Source organism: Mustela erminea, chromosome 4, assembly GCF_009829155.1.
Source record: "Mustela erminea isolate mMusErm1 chromosome 4, mMusErm1.Pri, whole genome shotgun sequence".
NCBI lineage: Eukaryota > Metazoa > Chordata > Mammalia > Carnivora > Mustelidae > Mustela > Mustela erminea.
This window is the reverse complement of record NC_045617.1, coordinates 9829729-9852675: the sequence shown is the minus strand read 5'-3', so window position 1 is coordinate 9852675 and position 22947 is coordinate 9829729. Positions and strand designations below refer to the sequence as shown.

At 46.8% G+C, this 22947-nt stretch overlaps 1 protein-coding gene across 8 annotated transcripts in view; it reads left to right on the top strand.

Moving 5' to 3' along the window:
* The window catches only part of ZDHHC14 (zinc finger DHHC-type palmitoyltransferase 14), a 276426-nt gene that overhangs the window by 128732 nt on the left and 124747 nt on the right, over positions 1-22947 (top strand). The window contains exon 1 of one of the 8 annotated variants that reach the window (XM_032338625.1): positions 22334-22422. The exons of the other annotated variants lie outside the window; for them this stretch is intronic. The gene's annotated coding sequence lies outside the window, so the exon portion shown is untranslated. Of the gene's footprint in view, positions 1-22333; positions 22423-22947 lie in introns of those variants that run through there. 8 annotated transcript variants of the gene reach the window in all.

Genomic DNA, 22947 nt, shown 5'->3' with positions numbered 1-22947 from the left:
AGCAGGTTTCGTTTCCGTGTTGGTTTAGCGCATGTCCTGAGTGTTGTTGTCCTTTATCTCCGTACTGTGCGTAAACAAATGATATTTCATGATGCTTATGCTGTTGATTGGATCATGAGAGCTGGTAGAGAAGGTATCAGTTTTGCCTTTTAGTCATCTTGATTTACTAGAAACAGATGCATAGACAGCAAGCTCTAGATCAGGGAGTGGTGAAGTGGAGTGTTTCCAAAGGTAATGATAAGCTACCTTGAATAAGAAAGTGACAGACACTATCCCAGTGCCCCGTGGGTGTGAAATAGTGCCCGGATAATAATACACTGCTCCTTCCTGCAGCTATTACCTTCATTTCAGAGTAGACTCAAGCAGGGGGAGGTTAGGGAATTTGAAGTCACATAGCAAGTAAGCACCCAGCAGGATGTTAATGGAGGCGTGCGGATGCGAGGTCCAGGCCACTGGCCGCCAGCCATCTCAAGGGGGCTCCTGGCCAGGCCACCTTGCCCATTCCAGAGCCTTCTCCACTCACAGCTCTCCATCCCTCTGGAATGTCAGTGGCTCTGCTCCTGATCTGGTCATTTCCTCCTTCAGGATCTCTGTGACCCGCCTTTCAAAGACAGTGCCATGTTCCTGCACGACGTGGGACACAGTCTGTGTGGTTCATAACACTCCCAAGCACATACACACCATGGGCTTCCTTGGGGGAACGAGAGCAATAATAAATAAATGGCTTATTTAGAAATGAGTGAACTTTTTGGAACAGATGAAAACATAGCTATCTCTCAGTACTTCTATTTTCTAATTCCTAAGCTCATCAGAATTTAGGACTGGGCTACTCTTAAGTATTCTTGAAACATTCTTCCCTCTTTATTGAAGAATGAAATACTTTACGTATGCCAGTTAAACATTTTTCCTTACCTCAGGAAAAGTTTGTGTTTCTGCCTTTGTATGCAATTACTATTTTTTTTTTAGATTTTTATTTATTTATTTGAGAGAGAGAGAGAGCACGAGCAGGATGAGGGATGAGGGGGAAAGAGAGAAAATCTCAAACAGATTCCACATTAAGTGTGGAACTTGATAGGGGACTCGATCTTCCGACCCTGAGATTGTGACCTGAGCTAAAATCAAGAGGCAGACACTTAACTGACTGAGCCCCCCCAGGTACCCCCTGTTTGAACTGGCATGTCGTTAACAGTGAGAGAAAGCTCAAAAGAGCCCAGAAGAGAAATGAAATCCTAATACCGGAGAACATTGAACAAGACGTGTGTGTACCTGTCAGATCAGTGTCCTAAAATTATTTCTGCTGTACTTCGTTAAACAAAGCAGCCACTTCCTAAATGAAGTGTGGCCGGTGCTGTTATCCTTAAGGACATCCTTCAGCCGAGGACGTCAGGAGAGGCGCCCCAGCTGGCTGGTTACATTGCGCTCTTAAGCACAGATTGCTCTTAATGGCTCAGTGTTCTCTGTAAGATGTAAACAAAATTGACTATTCAGCACCATTCTCCTCTCTTTCTGGCATTAGCTTCCATAAATGCGCGCTAAAACCTCAGGAGTTGTCATCCATGTGCCTATAGACGAGATGTTTCGCAGCTGTGAGTGCGGTGGGAGCTCGCCGGAACTTGCTAGTTAAGGCTGGAGACGGTCGTTTGAAGAGTCGGGGTTGGATCAGGTGGTAATTCAGTCGTTTCTGAACATCTCGCACCCTTATCTAAGCCGTTACCGTTCCTCACAGCAGACTGTGTCTCATCTGGGCTTCTGTGAATGGAAACGCAGACTCACAATCTTTTTTTTTTTTTTGCTATTTACTTTTTACTTTTTTTTTTTTTTTTTTTTTGCTATTTACTATTTACGCAGAAGGGATGCCTGACTTAATGCTGCACGTACATTTACTTCACTTGTATTATTCTTATTATTTTTGTATATTATATACCATATCATCATTCTTTATGATTGGCATCATGTTATTATGGGATGATTATTACTGTGGTTTTACACATTAACAAACAGAGGCTCAGAGAGGCTGGGTAACTTGCCTGAGTCACACAGCTAGTGGTGAAATTAGAGATCAGAATCCAGGCCTGATCTGAAGAAGAGGCTGCTTAGCCACCCATTGTGGATCTTGAAGGGAACTTAGAAACATTGATTTCCAGCCCCTCATTTTATGGCTGAGCAAGTCGCAGCTCAGAGAGGGGGACTGACCCACCCAGGGGCTCAGGGCTGTCAGTGGTCTTCAGCCCACTATGCTCCTCCTACTGTGACCGTGACCGTGACCCATGGCCTCTCAGTCCTCACCCTTCCTCTCCAACAGTGGCTGATGACTCACACAGGTCATCCTGAATGAGTTTATTTGCCTGAAATTGGTTCTGTCTAGAGAAACAAAATGAGTTGAGTTTTCATTAGCAAGTGTGTGAAATGTAGATTCAGAGATTAAAAGAAAAAGACAGCCAGGAAAAGACATGTTGAAGGCAAGCTGGTAGAGATTCTGGGCTCTCCAGTTCCCCTTGGGATGAGCAAACCAGCAAGCTCAGGGCCAAGCACTGCCTGCCACTGTCCTGCCATGCCGGGGGTCAGCATGGAATCACTGGCCTGAGCAAGGAGGTGCCCCTTGCCATGTCCTAGAGAGATTCAGTTCCACGTCCAAAAGTCTGGTGTGACATGAATTTTCCTTCCTCTCCTTGCACGCCTGTGGTCACTGTCAGCTGTGCAGAGAGCAGGCCCCAGACCAAAACTAAAATACAGTAGGCCCCCCTCCTTATCCACGGGGAACACCTTCCAAAACCTCCCCTGTGGCTGTCAGGCTCTGGGGTTCCTGTCAGTAGCAGGAATGTAAGACTCTGCTGAAGGGGACAATAGAGCAAAAATGTCCCCTGATGAGACTGTTGTTTGGTATTTAGACCTCATCAAGGCGTAGGATCAGGAAGGGTCCCCAGGACCCCCAGTGTAGACAGTAGTCTCCCCTTATCTGCAGTTTCAATTACCTGAGTTCAGCTGGGGTCCAAAAGCAGACAATCCTCCTTCTGACCTGTCGTCAAGGTCAATGGTAGCCCAACACTACGTCACAATGCCTACAGCGGTCCCCACATGTCACTTCATCATGGAGGCTTTTGATTCTCTCCCGTTATCATCATCAGGAGAGTATAGTACAAGAGGATAGTCTGAGAGAACAGAACACATTCACATAACCTGTGTTACAGTATATGGTTGCTATTTTCCTCTTTGATTATTGTTGTTAATTTCTTACTGTGCCTAATTTATAAAATTAAACTTGATCGCAGGTAGAAAGGATAGGAGAAAACATAGTATATGCTGGGGTCAGTACTACCCACAGTTGGGGCGGAACCCCTGTACTTCACTTGCGTGTTAATTAGTGGGCAGCGAGGAAGGACAGAGAGGAGCGAGTTAAGACAGATGTCACACAACTTGAAGGAACCCCCGAGACAAGGAACAGACCACGAATTCTGAGTGATCCCTGAAGCCTCTTGCCTCCGGGAAAGTCTTGCTGGCCTTGACCTCCGGAAGGCCAACCAGGCTCTCTTCCTGCAGGTTGCTGGGAAGTGACTGCCTATGGTACAGGCACTGAACACATGCCCAAGTAGCCCATTCCAAGAGCATGGGAGATCTGGGGCTGTGGGTCAGGGGAACTGCGCTCTGGGGGTGCTCCCGCAGTTCAAGGTCTAGTTCCCAACTTGGCAGGTGCAGGGACTCAGTGTTGTCCCAGTGTTTTCCGAAGTGTTTGTAGCAGGGGCCTTGCAGGTGTCTGCAGTAGGATGTGGGTGGGTTTAGTGCAGCCATTTTGTAGTGACCAGAATATTCTTTTTGCAACTCTAGGGTGTCCTGGGCTGGGGAGATTGGATTTGTGGTTGAAAGGCTGTTTGTGAGTGGGAAACAAGAATGAAGGGAGAAATGACCTTAAACGACATGTCAGCCGAGAATGGCAAGGCCCGATGAATCACCCACAGTTGAGCGTATCTCTAGTAGCCAGAATATTCCTGCCTTCCTGATGGAGCACCTCTCTGGGGGATGGTGAGGACAGACACTACAAACTTGTCCCTCTCCAAATCTTTTTCACTATCTTTTGAGCAGAGCACAGTGTAACTGATCACATTCTGGCTTATATGATTATAATCACATTTAGGCCTTCTTTTCTGAGCTCATGCCAAATCATGCACGATGAACTGGGAGCAGCCCAGGTTTCTTGAGCTGCACATTTCCAGACATTGTACATTTCCAGACATTGTGTCCTACACTCACCCCTGCACATATATATGTACCTTTCATTGATATATAACATATACAGAAAGAGGTACAGGGCGCCTGGGTGGTTAAGCGTCTGCCTTCGGCTCAGGTCATGATCTCCAGGTCCTGGGATCGAGCCCCGAACCCGGCTCCCTGCTCAGCGGGGAGTCTGCTTCACCCCCTGCCCCTCCCCCACCGCAAGTACACTTTTTCTCTCTCCTTCTCTCTTTTCCTCCCACTACCTCTCAAATAAAAAATAAAATCTTTTTTAAAAAGTGTACAAATTATGGATACAGCTTGATAAATTTTTACAGATTTATTGGAGCCATGAAGCCGGCACTCAGAGGAAGAAATAGAGCCTAGCCAGCCCCCCATGATCCCCCTTTAAGCCACCAGCCCCTCAAAAGGAACTGCTGTCCTCTAACGTTATAGGTTTAACTTGGCCTGTTTTTGAGCTTTATATAAATGAAACTCACAGTGTACTTTCTGCTTCACATTAGATTTGTAAGATGTGTGTATGTTGTATGCAGCAAATACTACTTTTTATATTATATTATATTATAAAATATTATATTATATTATACAGTGCTGTATAATATTCCATTATAGTAATGAATAATTTATTAATACATTCTACTTGTGATGACATTTGGCTTGTTTTCAGTTTGGCACTATTCTAAGTAGTGCTGCGTGAACATCTTGTATACGGTGTTAGGTATATTTTGAATCAGCTACATTTTGAATCTCTCTAGGTTTGCTCTCTTAACACAATCTGCTGTCAGAGTTCTGGGAGTATGTTCTTGTCTCTCCTATGGACAGGCAGGCTCTAGGACCCCGAGGGCACAGTCCGTGCTCTTTCTGTCATACCGTGATGTTATTTGTGGACTTGGCCAATCTTCTTCAGCCCCACTGTAAATCCACCTGCTAAGTAATCCATATTTATTAGTGGATCGAATGTAGTGATGAGGGATGGGAACCAAGATTTTGGGACTGCAGTCATATATAAAATTGTGCAAGGAGGGACAAAGGATGCAGACAGAAGGTCAAGTCTGAGATGAAATCAAACGAGAACTGAAGGGCTAGTAAATGCCGACCCTCTGTGGTCTTTCCTGGGCGTGTTTGTCGCTAGACACAATGAGATGCATTCCGTTGATAAATATGTAAACCATTCCAGCTGCATCTGTCATTTTCCAGAAGAAACCTGTTCTCACTGCGCCCATCCCATCTGTAGTACGCAGACTCTGCACCATGGCTGCACCGAGGGGAGGGGCAGGGGCAGGGTTTCTTCTGTGTTCCTTTCCTTTTGGAAAGCTCTAGCAAAGCAGTGAGAACAAGTACTGAGAGTTCCGATGGGAAGGTAGTGGGATATCTGGCCACAGCACTGAAGTGAGCATCAGGCCCTTGGACATCTTTGTTGCCTTGAGCATTCTTCCACTGAACCCTTCCTTCCTCAGGAGCCATGAACTCTTCCCCAAAATGGGAGAACTGGTTTTCCTAGTGGAGTTGGCTGCTTTCTTTTCTTCTTACTTTTTATTTAAAAAGAAAAATTTTTTTTTGAGATTTAATTATTGGGAGAAAAAGAGAGAGGGAGCATAAGCAGGGGAGGGGCAGAAGGAGAGAGCACAGAGCCTGTGCTCCGCTGAGCACAGAGCCTGTTGCGGGCTCGATCCCAGGAACCCGGGATCATGACATGAGCCAAAACCAAGAGCTTAATTGGCTGAGCCACCCAGCCCCTGGCTGCTTTCTCCACAGTGTGTGAGGGATGGGTGTGCCCCAGAGAACCTTCCACCCTGAGCATCTCCCCAGCAGTCAGCCACACGGGGCATCCGAAAACTGCCAGGTACACCCAGACTGCTCCTGAGACTCAGACAGCAGCCGGGCTCACAGTTGAACGAGGGCCGGTTGGGAGCATCTGCCTTACCTCAGGCCGGATCCTTGGTCCATGGAGCTGCCTGTGGTCTTGGTCCTTACTGCATTTCAAAAGCAGTGCCGGCATTTGCTTTTCCTTTTTTATTTATCAGGAACATAATGTCATCACCAAGAGAGGGTGGATTTTTTGAAGTGTTGATGGAGGCAGTGCCTGTGTTCTTTATCAAAGCCCCATGTCGGCCACTACTTCAGCTGGTGGCTGAGAAAGGGTCAGTGGGGTGAGTCACGGGATTGCCTGTGAACAACTTGAAAAGGAGTGTGTGTGTGCACATGTATTGTGCAAGCATATGTGTATACCGCGTGTGTGCATTTGTGTGTATGTGTGAGCATGCGCGTGTGTAATGTGTATGTGCACATGAGAGCACGCACATGTGCCTGTGTGAGCACACATGTGCGCACGTGTGTATGTGTGAATGCATGCATGTACACGTGTGAGCATGGACGTGCATGTGTGTACAAGTGCACACATGTGTGTGTTAATGTGTGTGTGTGCACCCAAGCACCTGTGGGTGTGGACACACAGCCAGGCAGGGGGATGGCAAAGGCAGAGACCCTGCTGGCTTCTTCACACAGGGCAGGCTGCCCGCAGCTCTGTTTGTTTTCCTGGAGTCTGAGGCTCCACCCGGATCCCTGTGCGGGAGGCCTGCAGCAACAAAGACCACCCACCTGTCATCGCAGTTTCCTTTTTTTTTTTTTTTTTAAATCTCCAACAACCCTGAGTCTAGTTGTGCTTCAATGTGAAAGAAGTGGCACTTGGGGTGCCTGGGGGAGTTATTCCGTTAAGCGTCTGCCTTCAGCTCCCGTCATGATCTCAGGGTCCTAGGATCGAGGCCCGTGTTGGGCTCCCTGCTCAGCAGGAAGCCTGGTTCTCCCTCTCCCTCTGCCTGCTGCTCACCCTGCTTGTAATCTCTCTCTGCCAAATAAAATCTTTAAAAAAAAAAAGAAAGAAAGGAGGAGAAGAAGGAAAAGAGAAGAAGAAGAAGCGGCACTTGCTAGATCTTCCCCAGGCCACAGTGATGTTTGCCGCTAGTTAAGTTTGGGACTCAAGCAAGTGGTTCCTAACAGCAGTAACTTACAAGCAACAGAAGGCCAGGTGTATGGTCGCGAGCTTCTTGGGGCAGCAGGGACTTGGGGGTGTGTTTGACAAACACCCCGAAACAAGCTGGTGGTGGGCTCAGTGCCTGGGGAGTAAAGGCTGGCAAAGCCATGACGAGGAATGAGCTACAACTCAGGGGAGGCGCGGAAAAGGGACTAGAGGCATCACAGCTGCTGAGAGGCCCTCCCGTGTGTGCTCTTGTGCCCCAGCCCCCAGCTCTGCAAACCCGTCCCCTGCCTCTCCTGCTGTCCCTTCCATCTCCAGTGCCAGGCCCCAAACCTCCTCCCATCCCCAGGCTTCTCCCCTGTGGCTGCTGGGGACTTTGGAATCTGCCTCCACACGCATGTCCTGGGGCTTGGGTGGGAGCCCGAGACACCTGGCATTTGCACCCCACCCCCACCCTGTACTGGTCCCCCTGGTTATTTCCACAGAAGACTCCAGGCCCGAGCTCTGTGATCGGCACAGTCATTTCACTCCGGTGGCCTGGGCCCTCCCCTGCACTTGGGGGACACTTACCAGGAGGTATGTTACTGGCCACCCTGTAGCTGTTATGAGCCAATCCAGACAGGTGACAGCCATGGCGGGGGAGGGAGAGCCACGTAGAAGTCACTGCTGTTGCTCTGTGGAGACCCCAGCCCCCCTGCGGGGCCCCTGGTATTTGGTGCGGGGTTCTGGAGGGTTCGCACGATTCGCTCATGCTGCTAGCCACAAGAGCATGAGCCCTCCCAGAGTCATCGTGGAACGGGGAGCTGGTTTTTTATTTTTGTCCTGGAGCATAGGGATCCAAACACAGCGAAGTAGCAACTAAGCTTCAGGCCTATCGTATATATTGCATTTTTCCAACCCTGGTATTAAAGGTATGATAATGTCTTCAGGTTAGAAGCAAAGAGACGAAGTTTGGTATTTATTTATTTATTCATTCATTCATTCATGCATGCATGCTTTGAAGCAACTGCAGGGAATAATACGTAATTTTAATAAACCCGAAGGCAAGTAGGACATCACATGGAAAAAACGAGATACTTTCCTTATGTGACTCCTTATCTTAAGATGCTCAGTGTGTGCCCAGTGGCGGGTATCTGCTTGTCCAGAGAGGTGTGCTCATGGGGAAGAGAAGGTCTAAGTGAAATAACTTTCTAAAAGGCACAGGCTTGGTGGTTCTAGAAGCACAATTGCCTTACAAGGTTTCTGGAAGCAATGTAAGCTTCCCACATGATGCATGTCCCAGATGACCGGCAGGTAAGGGCCTTGGAGCCTTGAGTCCTAGTCTCAGTGCTGGCCCTCGGGAGCTGTGTGGTCCTGGGCAAGTCCCTTTCCTCCCGGCTCTTCCCCTGCAGAAGGAAAGGGTTCAGCTGGTTGGCTTTGTCGGGCAGACATCTATAGTGTGGCCCCTGGAGTCTGTTCCTTTGCTAGGTCCTGGGAATAAACCAGCTGACCAGCTGGTCACTGTCCCCAAGGGACTCAGTGTCCTTTTGAGTAAGAGGAGTGACAAAACCCGCAATTGGAGCCCAGCAGGGGAGTGAACGGATGCGCAGGGTGCTTGGGTGACACAGAGGTAGACACTAAAGGGCTGGGAGGGTAGCTCAGGAAGGACTTCTCGGAGTGGGTGGCACTTGAGCCAAGTAGAGAGGAAGGGAAGGGCATTTGCAGGACAAGTGATGATTTCCAGGGTCACTTCCAGATCTAAAGTGTTGAGTCTAACTGGAGTGCATGATTTATGCCGAACTCTGGGCAGATGGGTTTCTGTTTGCATCCCAGCTGTGTCCTTGCCTGGGGCAGTGGCCCTGGAAAGAGTCCCTTTCCCATTATGACTGGTGGCGGAACCTGCAGGGAGACTCGGCTGTTTCCCCCCCTGCATTCCTGCCTATACGCACTTTGGCTGCCCATGCTTCTAGGTCTTTCTTCCCCAGCTGTCATGGCACAGAAGTTCTACTGGAACATATTTATTTATTTATTTATTTATTTATTTATTTATTTATTTTTAAAGATTTTATTTATTTATTTGACAGAGAGAAAGATCACAAGTAGGCAGAGAGGCAGGCAGAGAGAGAGAGGGGGAAGCAGGCCCCCTGCTGAGCAGAGAGCCCGATGCGGGCTCAATCCCAGGACCTTGAGATCATGACCTGAGCCGAAGGCAGAGGCTTAACCCACTGAGCCACCCAGGCGCCACTACTGGAACATATTTAATTAGAGATTACTTGGTAGTCTTAGTTTATGCAAGAAGCAAGTTCCTGAAGATCTCATATGAGTTAAAACACATAATCTGAGATTAGTTTTCCTTAGAAGTAAGTTTATAGAAAGGAGGATGTGCTCTTCAAAGACATAATCTGCAACCATTAAAAGGATATTTGTGCTTGTTTTGAGCAAAATGTTTGAAAAGCATAATTAGACACACATAATAGTGTTTTACAATCTTTCTTTCCAAAGTTATTACATTTTTAGTGTTTTCCAGTATCAGCACTAGCACTTACCTCTTAATGATCACGTCAATGACATTTCTATAGGACATTTTCCAAAGATTTTAAATTATGTCCAGTAGATATTTAAATAACACAATTGTCACTAAAATCCTGTACATGTGTTCTGAGACACGGAGCAAAAGTGTTGGCCGTAGGATGCTGGTACAAGGGATGGCTGGTGTGTCCACTGACCTGGGGAATAGCACTGAATACTCCTTCTTACGAGGGGACTGAGACAGTAGTGTGACATAGTTGACAATTCACTTCTTGCTATTGGTTGACAATTCACTTTAAAATGACATGGTTCTTGATAATTCCTTTAATTCAGAGGGCTTTGGAGTTTTGCACATAAAATAAAGCTTTATCAATACTTCTATAATCTTACTATTTCCAATTCACATAAATTGAAATCATATAAAATGTAGCTGTGCTCTGCCAATATGGCTGTGGGGGAGGAAAGGTGAAATGTGCGTGCAGATACGTATTTAAAACCATGGAATGTTCGAGCTGAAAGGCTCATTTGGGGGTTTAATCCAACTTCATTGGCAGATGATGAAATAGGGACCCAGGTAGGTAGAGTCAGGAGTTCACACAAGTGAGTCAGATCTTTGCTTTGCGTTATAGTTTGGAGTCTGACATATTAGCTAACTCTGAACTCCAACTCAGTGCCCATCATGTAATTTAGCTCAGAAAATTCTGGAGGTCAGCCTTGAATAATGGACTCCTGCATTTTCTGCTCTGAACCTTAGCTTTAGAGCAAGGGGTTACTTAGGGATCGGGAGAGGCCTGTCTGTTTCCTGGAAGGACAGTGCTCAGGAGCAGCGGGGGAGGGAAGGTGTAATTTAAATACAGATATTTAAATAACACAATTGTAATTCCTGGCTGGGCCTCCGGACCCCCAGCCACAGCCCTCCCCTATCAGCAGCACAAGGAGCAGCTTTGATTCTTTCATTGAGGGTTGATGGCATCAAGCCTCCCAGTCCACAGGGAGGAGCATAAGGCCCCAGAATATAGGGGCAGCCTTTGACATGGTTGCCTTAATTAACCTAATGAACCTGTAAATTGCTCAAGTATGTAATAAATTGTGTTTAAAAAGCCACAAAGCCAGGCTGCACAAAGATACCCAACTCTGGCCTGAAGGGGTCCTAGATTTGCCCTTTACACTCACTGCTTGGATGACCTTTGCCAGGTTGCTTAAGCAGCTCTGTGTGTTCCTCTGGTCCAGCAGCTACCACGGGATTGTCGGAAGATTGGGTGCGGACTTTGTTTCAGGCCCCTGGACCTATCCATGCAGCACGTTCCTGCCAGGCTTTATAAATGCAGATGTTATGTCAAAAGCCAAACAGATAAAAATGGCTTTCACAACGAAAAAGGGGAAATTCTGCCATCACATAATTAGAGTTAAGACTCGATGCATCCTCTCAAATTAAATTCAGACATTAGCGAGAAGCTCGTAAATCTGAGTCACAGACAGGAATGGATTTGACAGTGTGTCACTGGTTTTCACACTGACTCTTCCATTAAGTGTGGGGGTGTTGTCTTGTTTATGGGCCTGTTGGCTTCCCCTCCCCCATTTCCTGCCCCTGAGATCTTGAGGAAGTTACTGGCACAGGAAGCATGGGCATAGGAAAGGAGATCCAGGAGTCTACTTCCTAGTGGTATGGATTTTAAGGAAATTATTTCTTTTCGGGTCCCCAAAAGTTACCAAACCTATTTTTTTTAAAGATTTATTTATTTATTTGAGAGAGCGAGAGAGTGTGAGCGAGCATAGAGGGGGAAGGAGCAGAGGGAGAGAATCTCAAGTGGACCCCCTGCTGAGCGAGGAGCCCGCTTTGGGGGCTCCTGACCCTGAGATCACAAGCCTGAGATCCTGAGCGGAAACCAGGAGTCAGACGCTTAACCGACTGAGTCACCCAGATGCTCCCAAAAACCGTTTTTAATCATTTTTTTTTTATTTGAGAAGTTATTTAAAAGTAATTTTTAATGATTTTTAGAAATCTGCTCACTGTAAATTCTGTTTTTCTTTTCTTCCCTTTATTCTTTTCCTTTCCTTTCCTCCCTCCACCTGCTTCCTTCTCTCCAGACAGACCAGGTTGAAAAGAGCTGAGGCCTTACACCATCAGGCTCTGGCCGCTGGCAGGACCGCTGGCCTGCTGTCTGTCCTCCCAGGGGCAGACAGGGGGCGGTCGGGGGGGATAGTTCTCCCCGCCTTCTCCCAGGCTCTCTCTCTCTCTTTCTCTTTCTCTCTTGAGCCTTGGGGGCGTTTGTCAATATGAATCTACAAATGGTATTTTCAATTTGCCTTTCTTCCATCACTAGTGAGATTGATGCCATCTTCATTTCTTCTGTGTTAAGGTCTTTCCCTGCCCTTTGGGGGTGGGGGCATCTGCTTTGTTTGGTTTCACGGCTTATGTAATAGGTGACGTGTGATCTAGAAATGCCTTTCTCGGCTTGTCCTCATTCACAGTATGTTAATGGAACCCCCTGGACTTTGGCCCATGCTGTACCTCTCTTGAATCTTCACTGCCTTTGACATTCTTGTGCTTCTTGTGGTGTCCCTGTGGGGGTTCTAGTGGGAGGCTGGGACCAGGGATACCAGACATGTCTGGTCAGTGGCTATGCAGACCCCACCAAGAGACTTCTGACTTTAAATTTTATGCCTCTCACAGTCCTGTCAAACTCCGGGGGCACAAAGGTTGGCATAGTCAGATTCCAGAAAGAATATTCTTTGAACTCATTAAGAAACAGACTCATTGGTAAATGTGTATCCCTTACAATTTTGTATAAAAGATGGAACTAAAATGGGGAGGGAAACAAAATGTTTGGTGATCTGTAGCACTGCAGTTTTTTCCCCACATCCCAAGGGAGTCCCGAATACCACTCAGCCAGTCAGACAAAATCTCAGGTTGGAAGGATTTCAGGATTTATTCCATTAAGTGATTCTGTTCTAGTCACTCTAGGAAGAAGAATATTCCATTTTATTTGGCGGATGTAACTTCTGAATGTAGTTTGTGCCTGATGGAGCTCTGTGTGTGTGAGTGAGCTATTGCTGTGTAACTATCATCCCACAGTTTTGTAGCTTAGAACAACAAACATTTATTATCTCGAAGCATCTGGGTCAGAAATCCCACACAGCTTAGCTGTGGCCTCTGGCTCAGGTGTCCCGCCAGGTTGCGGTCATCTCAGGGCTCAACTGGGGGCAGACCTGCCTCTAAGTTCACTCCTGGGCCTGTTGGCCAGTGGCCCCCTTTGTGAACCTTGTCTCCAGAGCCTCTCCATAGACCGCTCACAGCATGACATCAGCCAGGCCTCCCCCCAAGAGAGCGAGAAAGTGAGCAAGAGGAAAGTTGCCATCTTTTTTTGTGACCTAATCTTGGAAGTGAGAACTCATCACTTCTGTGGCCATTTTCCAGAAGTCACCAAGGCCAGCCTTCACTCCAGGTGGGGCTGAACACCAGGAGGCCAGGATCGCCAGAGCCATCTGGTTGGCTGCCCACCGTCCTGTGAAAGGACTTCTTTCTACGGTGTTTCAATTGAATGATTTGGGGCATCCAACAGCATGACAGCCGAACCTCCTTTGGTCCCACTGCTGTTCCATGGCTGCGAGGGACCGGTCTTCATAGCCAGCGAATCGCACAGAGCCAGTTCCTGGTTTCAACCTCCATTCCCCACTACACTTCTCTTTCACAGACTGCTTACTCACCCTCTTTTCCAGTGGCGTCTGATCACTTCTTGAGTTCCTCTCCGAGCTTTGAAGCCACACTTCTTCCCAACTCGCTGGCCTCTGAAACAAACACACAACCTCATGGGCTTTAACTTTAAACCGCAGGGAGGCCACTGGACCAGATTCAAACCAGGAACAACCGGGAAGTATGGAAAATTACCAGAAATCCACACAAGTGCCAGACTAGCTCCTGTAGGAGGAAAGGAATAATATTAAGGGAGTACATAGTATATATCCAGGGCTTTGTGGAAGGTCTTCCAAACAGTAACCCGCCAGCTCTCAAGCCAGCACTACATTGGGCGTGTCAGTACCTGTAATTTACAGTTGTTCCAGCTCAAACAGGTGGAAACGAAGACTCAGCAAGAATGAGTAACTTCCTCAAGTTCATAGACTAAGTGCCAGATTTAATATTTGAAGCCACTTGTTCTGATTCCAGTACCTAAGGCCTTCCCGCATACCATGCAACTTGTCACATGGCCCTCTGGACCCAGTCCTCGGACTCTGGGGAAGAAGTGAATCAGGTTCTTATCTTAACTGTCAGTCTACTTGGTCTTGTCAGGGTGAAGTTCTCAGATGCCAGACAAGGCTAGGGATAAGATGGTACCACTCCTCAGTCTCTTCTAGAACCTTCTTACACTCCTGCATTTGTCAAAGGTGAAGTATTTTATCATTCAGGCATCTTGCCCACCTTTGGCCTTGTGAATGAGGAAGGAGCTTCACTGCTTGTCCCCACATTGGCACCAACCTTGAAGTGGCCCCCGTGTCTCCTCCCTACTTCAGAATTTGTGAACCCGTCTTCCGCTGGACCAATGTGTATGCCCCGAATGTCAGTTGGGCAGGCTGGTTCCACTCTTCAGACCTTTGGGCAGAACTGATAACCATGTTATTTACCAACTGCCGGCGCAAGGACTTGGAGGCCTATAACATGGGCAGATATTAGCTTTATTTCCTGGCTCATGGAGAGGTCTGCGGGGTGTGGGGAGAGGGGCTAGGGTGGTAAATGGTGGCTGGGGAACACAGAGACACTTGGGAAGCATTTTTAGCAGTGCAGAAATGTACTTCTGTGTAGGTACATGGGTTCATATCTCCCTTCCTAGTAATTTGAAATACTTTGGGGGTCACAAACCCCTTAAAGAACCCACGGATCTTCTCCTAGTAGACTGGGAAGCCCATAACCTCCAGATTAAGACATGGCTGAAGGTACGGCTTGGCCTCTTCCCGACCACCTGAGAGCAGGTTCCCATGGGCAGGCCTGGCTCCCTCAGAACCCCCACTCCCTTCCAGACTTATGGCTCCCCTTAAGGAGAGGCAGACTTCTCAGGTCGCTTGTAGAACAGCACTGATTAATAGTCCTTGTCCAGTTTACCCATTCTCCTAGGTTCCGACCCAGATGTCCTATCCAATAACTTCTCTTTGAAAAAACAGTTTTGCAAAGCTTGCTGTTATATTTAGACAACATTAAAGTCCTGTCCTCTTGCTCAGGGCAGCAGCAGACACACATTCCTCCGAGGGAAGAAGGAGAGGGGAAACCCAAACTGATGGAAACTTCTTCTTGAAAAAGTATTCCTCAAGAACTGTCCAGAATGAGCCTTAGAGCCACAAGATTTTGTCACTGAGCCCGCAGACACAGCTAGAGCATCAGGGGCCAGCTGGGTGGACCTCTGCTTCTTGATATCATAGAGTCTCACAAGTACTTAAGACATTAAGTGGTTGTTCCTTGGCAGTCACATGACCGCCCTCTCAGGTAGTTGTTTCTGGAAATGTAAAAGGTCACCCTCCAGACATGGCAGTTCTTTGGACTTCGTTAATCCTACAGACTGTTTGAACCGAGTGAATGATGCCTGGCCCAAGCCCCAGATGAATGAGGACTCAGTTCCGTGGGAGACGCTTTCTGATCTCTCCCCCAGTCTTCTGTATGGTTCTTCAGCTTCCTGGTTGGATCTCCAGCTTTGCCATCTGCTCAGCAAAATTCAAGGAATGTGTGGCAGTGATTTAATTTATTGTGCTTTTCATGACAGTAACACCTTCCAAAAATTCCATCCGGATAGCCAGGCATAACTTCCTTTGCCTAAACCCGTGTTGTTGGGCTCTCGTTAAATATGCTTTTCCCAGATGTCTTCCCATCATATGCTATAAGGTTATTTCTGTGATTTTCTCTAGAACTACTGAACACCATTTGCCTTTTGACCTCCCCTTTTAAGAAATTAAGAGTCATGTTTGCCACCGGGCTGTCCTTAGGAACTCGTTCTATTTTGAAATGAACTGAGAAGATCCTTATCTCAGACATGCACAGCTGGAAAGAGACAGCATGAAAGTTGAGCCACAGAAGAACACACTTAGAAAAGAACAAGGGGTCTAATGGAGTGGTTGAGGCATTAATTGGTCAGTACGATATTTTTCAGTTTTTTTTCCAGTGAGTTCAAAGAGTTTCATAGAAAGTCCATCACTGTACTCAGTACTGTACTCAGTAATGTCAAGTACTGTACTCAGTACTATCTAGTAAGAATACCCAGGCTCCTGGGTGATACTTGGCACCTTCCACCTGTTCTCACCTGAGGTTCATTGTCTTGTCTGCTTGACGGAAGTCTAAATCAGAGCCTTAGACTCAGTCCCACTCTGGCTTCTGGGAAGTAGGGGCTCTGGACTTTCTGTACCCCATCCTCTTCTCAGGAGAAGCAAGTTACTCCTTGGGTATAGCCTGGGAACTTTAGGAAGCTTTGCTTTTTTTCATAAATGAGAGTTTTGCTTTAGCACTATCCCCCCAATACTGAGACAGTACTAACCAGGGCTGTGTGTGTACGGCACAAGTAGAAATAGCAGGAGTGTTTTCACCATTCAGTGTCAAAGCCTGTTTCACAGGGACTCTGGGGATACAGGCACTCTTCTAGGCAGAAATTATGGAGCTGGTTACATATCAGTGGAACTGAGAAGCAGAGCCCAAGAGCAATGTTCTTGACCTTGGAGCACTAAGGTGCTCTCCCTCATTAGTCTTCCCTGAAGCTCAGGGGGCGCCCTAAGCAGTTAAAGATCTGTGTGTCCGAAATATGGCTGTACCCCTTTCCCGTGTCCCACGCGTTAGTGGCTCTGGCTCTCCGCCCCCTCACAGCGGCCCTCTTCACCCCACGGTTTGGGCCTCCAGCCGGTGCTCACAGCACAGGATCCTGGGCTCAGCTGCCTTTTTGGCAGGTCTGTGAATTGTTTCCTTTCCTATCCATCTGCTGGTGATTCATCATTGGGAGGTGCTGTCTCTCATGACCTGGGCCTTTCCTCTCTCCAAATGGGGCAAGGCACCTACCGGCGGAATCATTTCAGGTCTTCTAGGCATTCTTAATTGCACATGATCAGGGTAATTGAGATCATGATAAGAAGGTAAAAACAAGTACAACAGTTACTGTATCTTACTAAGAAGGCGTAGAGGGTGCAGATCAGAACTGGAAGTAGCCAGGGCAGGGGGGCAGTAGGGTTGGGGTGAGGGGTTGGGTAAAATAGATGAAGGGGATTATGAGGTACCATCTTCCAGTTATAAAAGAAAGAAGACAAGACAGTGTGATGTGCAGCATAGGGAACATAGTCAATAATATTGCAACAACTTTGGTGACCGAAGATAACTAGTCTTATTGTAGTGATCATTTTGAAATACAGATAAATATCAAATCACACTGTTTTACACCAGAAACCAATACAGTATTGTATGTCAATTATTCTTCGATTAAAAAAAAAAATGCAGACCTCATGGTGGTGTAATTGAGAGAATGTGCCCTGGGCATGTGGGCTTTGAAGACAGCCTCGTCTGATACGAATTCTTGTTCTGAAATGTATGGGCTGGATGTCTTCAGTCAATTCCATGAACCTCTTATGACTTAGTTTCCTCATCTGTAAAATGAGGAAAAGTCATAGACTTTTCATAGGGAGTTCATGAAATATGATATGCGAGACTGTTTGAAATGTAGGTTCTCGATCAAAAACTGGAAACTTCCATCCTCTCCCTGCAGTCTCCCTCCCTAGCTGACTGTTCCTTTAAAAACCCTGTGACCACATCTGTGTGCCTTGCAAGGGCGGACTTCCCCTCTGTATCTGTCTGATCTGACCTCACCTTCTAATGGGCTGGATAATTACATGGTAGGAGTCTCCCCCACCATCAGGGAAGAGAGAAGCCTTCACCATTTTTTTAGTGGAAAAGCACTTTATACAGTAGAATAACCAGTAGCATGGGCAGTGTTTAGGGGGTAGCAAAAGAAATCGTCTGTTCATGAACAGTAAGTGCTGTCCCTTTAGACTAGGGAAAAATTAATCTGCAGCCCCCAACAGCACCCCGTATCCAAAAACTGTTGGTAAATTGCATTTTGCCCATTTTAAATTTCATTTTGTTTTTATTTCTACCAAATATGTCCTTCTGAAATTGTCCTTACCCAATGGACTCCCATTTGGTGTCAAAATGTTCACGGGCTTATTAAGTTGGTTACCTTGCTTTGTTGTTATTTCTCTCTTTTGGGGAAATAGAACTTTTTTCCTTAAATACATGTGTAGACTTTTTCTTCTCCCCTCAAAAACACCGTATTTCCATTCTGAGTAAGTGTCATGTACTCTTTTTCAAACAATGGTGTCTGCTATGGACAAGAACATCGTTCTATAAGTGCATGAGTAAAGTTGCTTTGCCATCCAAAGTCACGTGCGTTCTTGGTCCCAATGATTGGCGATTTCTCAACTGTATTTATCCTCCATTGTCTTACTTCTGAGACGTTTATAAGGATGGGTATGTTAAAAACCAAATCTTCTCTCCTTGATCTTAGAGAAATACTATAAAGGAAATTTGCTTGGTAATTCTTCTCCAAAAGGAAGCATGTGGCCCTCCTTCTCCCCTCAGGAATAGGAGAAAATTAACTGTGACGTCTGGGTGAGCGGAGTGTTAGCAGGATAGGAGAGAGCTGTCAGCAGAAGTAGGGAATATATCGAGAGGGAGGTCTGCTCATCTTCACGCATGGTTTCCTTAACATTGAACTCCATGACTCCATGAACATTGAACTCTTTGCGACACCTTGCTTTGCAGCTCCAGCCACAGTGTGGACCTCGAGCTTGCGGGTTTGCTCTGATGATTCTATTAAACTCAATTTGGCAAATATTTGCAGAGTGCCTGCCCTGTGGCGGGAAGTATCTGGGGTACTGGGGATAGAGGAGTGACCTAATAGCCTACAAAGGCCCCTTCCTGCTGGACTTGTCCCTGCAGGGGTGTCCAGTCCAGGTAGGTCTGAGAAGGCCCCACCTTCTTGCTTGGTGGTCGACCACAGAAGGCCAGGATACAGTGAACACAGTGGGGGGTTCTGTGGCTCCAAGTTCTTGTAGGTGCTATTCTAACCTTTGCTTAGCTGTCAATACCCACTCCAGAAAGCCTTCGCCGGTCCTATCCAGGCCCAGGCCAGCTGGTCCCTTTCAGTGATCCCCCCACGTACTCTGTACTGTTGTCACCAGACTTGCTGTTGTGTGTGTAGTTACCTGATTTGGGGGTCTGTCTCTTCTACCAGGAGGTGAGCCCCTTGAGAGCAAGGATCTGGTCTTGATTTTCTTGTATCCCTGGCATTTGGCCTTGTGTGTTGGCATGTAGTATGGGCTCACTGCAAGTGTGAGGAGCGATTGGATGAAAGAAGGTGACGTAGGACGTCCCCACAGTATCCACAGGGCTTGCTCTCCATCTGTAGAAACTTCCTGAAACTCACACAAAGGTCGAATGGTTATGGTTCTGAGGTGGTCTTCATAACGCTCAAGTCCACTTTCCTATATCAGTGGCTTCTAGAGTATGGAAGGAGATGTCATCCCTCAGTGTAATGGAGGTTGGGGCCACACTGTGGCAGAGGCCTCGGTGCTATGCTTCCCGATTTCACATACCCCGGGGTGGTTGCTGCGGACAAGGGCTAGCAGGAGGGAGGAGAGAACAGACCACATTAACAACAATTATATGCTGAGTGGTACCAGCGGGCATCGTAGGGTCACTTTCCAGCAGAGAACCTGACGCTCCCCAGTGTCTTGGGAAAGAAGACAAGGCCCATTGGTGTCCACCGTGCAGTCTAAAACAAGGCAGAGAATTTTCATCCTGGAAAAGGTTCTCCTGAACATATAATGGTTACACTAATTTGTGTTCAGTTGAAAATGTCTCTGTGTTGAACGGTCCGTTCAGCCATGATGCTTCTAACAGAGCCGTCCGCCGTTTGGGTTCAACTCCAAGAACATGGCCAGTGTATGAGTTTAATTTACGTAACTTTTCATCCCTTCTCATTCCAGAAGGCCTCTTTCCCCGTCCTGCCATCCTCGGACCCAGCCCCAACCCAAGAATAGGAAGAGGTACACGACAATGAGTCCGGGACCCCAGATCCCCAGAGGGCTTGCTGGGCCATGATGGCGCCCGTGTCCCGGAGCACGTGGGTCTACACCTCCAGCCTCCTCCTCAGCTGTCTCTTGGGTTTGGTTTTGTTTCTCACTGTGACATAGGAAGACCAGGGCATAGTTGTCTCTACTGTTGATATATAAATGTTCAGTTTAAGGTGGAAACCCATGAGGGCAAGAAAAGGAGAACTTTCTCCCGTACAGAGCAGTGATGTGAGGCTCTTGTATCTTTAAATAGATGCTACCCCATACCTCATATCACGCTGACCTCATTAGATGTACCTGCAGAAATCAGGGGCTTTAGCCATTTGAGGTTTTGCTCTAACCTTGAATATGCATTATTGTCAAGCATCTTCTTTATAGATAGTGGGAGTTTTTTTTTTAATGACAGCAGAGAAAGATTTTAATATTTGACAATTCCCCCTTTTTTTCAGTTCAAGGAGAATTTATGCATTTATTTTTAATCATCTATTTTCCACTGCAAAAATAAGCCGTGTTTAGAAACTTTAGTTTAGAAACTCCTAGGATCTGAACAGCCACACTGGCATTCTGGGTAGGGCCAGGGCGGAGGCTAACTGTCCTCCAGCCACCTGGTCTAAGTCCCCACGTCCCGCTGTGGCTCTCAGCATGTCCCCGGGGCAGACAGCTTCCTGCAGGGACCTCTCTGGTCTTGTCATTTCTTCTGGCCTAGGACACAAGGGGAGCTCGGTGATGGCGTTACCGTGGCCTGGTACTTTAGTGACCATACTCTGCCCGAAAATGACAGGTCATCTGAGTTAGGACTCTAACGGAAAAATGGGATGTATGGTCGCCTTGCCTAAGTAATCACGTGGGTCATGAAGGAGCCGGTCTTTAGGGCAGAGAAATCCTGGCTTTCCTCCCTGTGGTTCACACACTAGCCCGAAGCCTTCGACTTCCTGGAATTTTAAATCAAATTCAAAATCACTCGGCAGAAACATCGAAATGCCACCATTCTCCCGACAAGCTCTTGACCTTCTCAACAGAGGCGCAGGTGACAGGCTGCTTATACCCTGTGCATTGAAACCTCCATTTTAAACTACAGATTCCCAGGTTCTGGGTCTATAATTTGACCTCTTAGGGTACCCGGGGAGGCCCTTTTAGAATCATGAAACAGATTTTGTCACCAAGGAGCTGTAGAGGCTTTAGGGAGGACGGTGCTATCTGGGGACATCTAGGCAGAGACACACCCAGCTGGGAGGCCTGCAGGGGGAAGGCAGCCGGGTTCCTCAGGGACTGTCCTCTTCTTGGTCTCTGGGTTTCACCTGCCTCCTACCCCTCAGAAAGCCTGAAAGCTTCAGTTCTCAGATCAGAAAGTAGACAGATGTCAGAATGAGCCTGCAGGGACTCTGATGACTCTGTGAGCCACATTTACAGTTGACAAATGTGTGTGTGGATTTCTCCTCTCTCCCAGCCTTTCTCTCTGGCTTTGAGCTATTCCTCCCAGTTTTCTCTTGTTATGTGCACCCCCTTTGTCCTTGGATTCATTTATTTAAATTCCCTCCTTCCAGGGATGCTTGGATGGCTCAGTCGGTTAAGCATCCTGCCTTTGGCTCAGGTCATGATCCCAGGGCCCTGGGATCGAGCCCCACATCGGGATCCTTGCTCAGGGTGAAATCTACTTCTCCCTCTGCCTCTCCCCCTGCTTATGCATTTGCACCCTCTCTCTCTCTCTCTTGCTGTCAAATAATTGAATAAAATAATCTTTTTTTTAAATATGCTTTGAGGTTTTGGGGGGCTTTTTTTTTGTTTGTTTTTTTAGATTTTGTTTATTTATTTGACAGACAGAGATCACAAGTAGCCAGAAAGGCAGGCAGAGAGAGAAGAGGGGAAGCAGGCTCCCTGCTGAGCAGAGAGCCTGATGCAGGGCTCGATCCCAGGACCCTGGGATCACAACCTGAGCCGAAGGCAGAGGCTTTAAACCACTGAGCCACCCAGGCACCCCTGAATAAAATCTTTTTTTTTTTTTTTTAAGATTTTCTTTACTTTTTTGACAGAGAGAGATACACAGCAAGAGAGGGAACACAAGCAGGGCGAGTGGGAGAAGGAGAAACAGGCTTCCCACCAAGCAGGGAGCCCCATGCAGGACTCAATCCCAGGACCCTGGGATCATGACCTGAGCGGAAGGCAGACGCTTAACGACTATGCCACCCAGGTGTCCCTGAATAAAATTCTTTTTTTAAAAAAACTCCCTCCTTCCAGATCATATTTGCAGATTCACCCTTATGTGCAATGAGCAAGTAGGGGGCTTTCCAAACCTGGAGTTCTCTTACAGGGAAATGATAGTCTTAAGGGTTAATGAAATCATCACTTTTCCCCCATTCTAGTTGTGAGCGGATGTTATTTCTGAATCCACTTTTTTCTCTGTTTGTCTCTAGGTAATGTGCTTATCTTTGCCCTGTGGTGGTCCATTTACTTCTAAGTAGGTGATTAAGGAACAAATCATACAATTAATGGTGTTTATGTCCCTGCCTATAAATGAAGACTACACTTATTTTACAGTGACTCATATGAAGAGGAAAAGATCATTTTTATCACAACCCTCGCGACCTCCATTCCTCATAAGGCTACTCTGTCATTATTTCAGACATGTGAGTCATTGGCTCAGATTATTTCATTTTATGATCATTTGTCCTAGCTATCCATTACCAAAATGCATTGCAATCAGGGTTCTGGAATGTAAAATAATAGGTTCACTTTGTGATTTCCGAAACACAGAAATGTCTTTTGTTGGTGTATAGCGTCACAGAGCCAAGGCTGTCTCCCCCCTCCTGTATGGACTTTCACGGTGGGCCTCATTTCTCTGTAAAGAATAGTGATTCTGGTGTTTACTTGTCCATACGTACAGGACAGGAGGCAAACATCAAATGTAGGCTGTGTTGTGTCGGGGTCATGAGCCACAAAACAGAATTTCTTTTTTGTTTTCCTGTGTATGTGTACCCATTTACAAGTGAATAATTAAAAGATGACTCAAATTGCTTTGATATAAGAAAATATTCTTTACTTTCTGTTCCAAAGGCCACCTGGTTTTAATGCCTTTGCCACATCTTGTTAATATTTTATTTTGTTTTGTTTTTCTTTTTAAGTAAAGCTAATCTCCGCCCGCCTGCCCACCC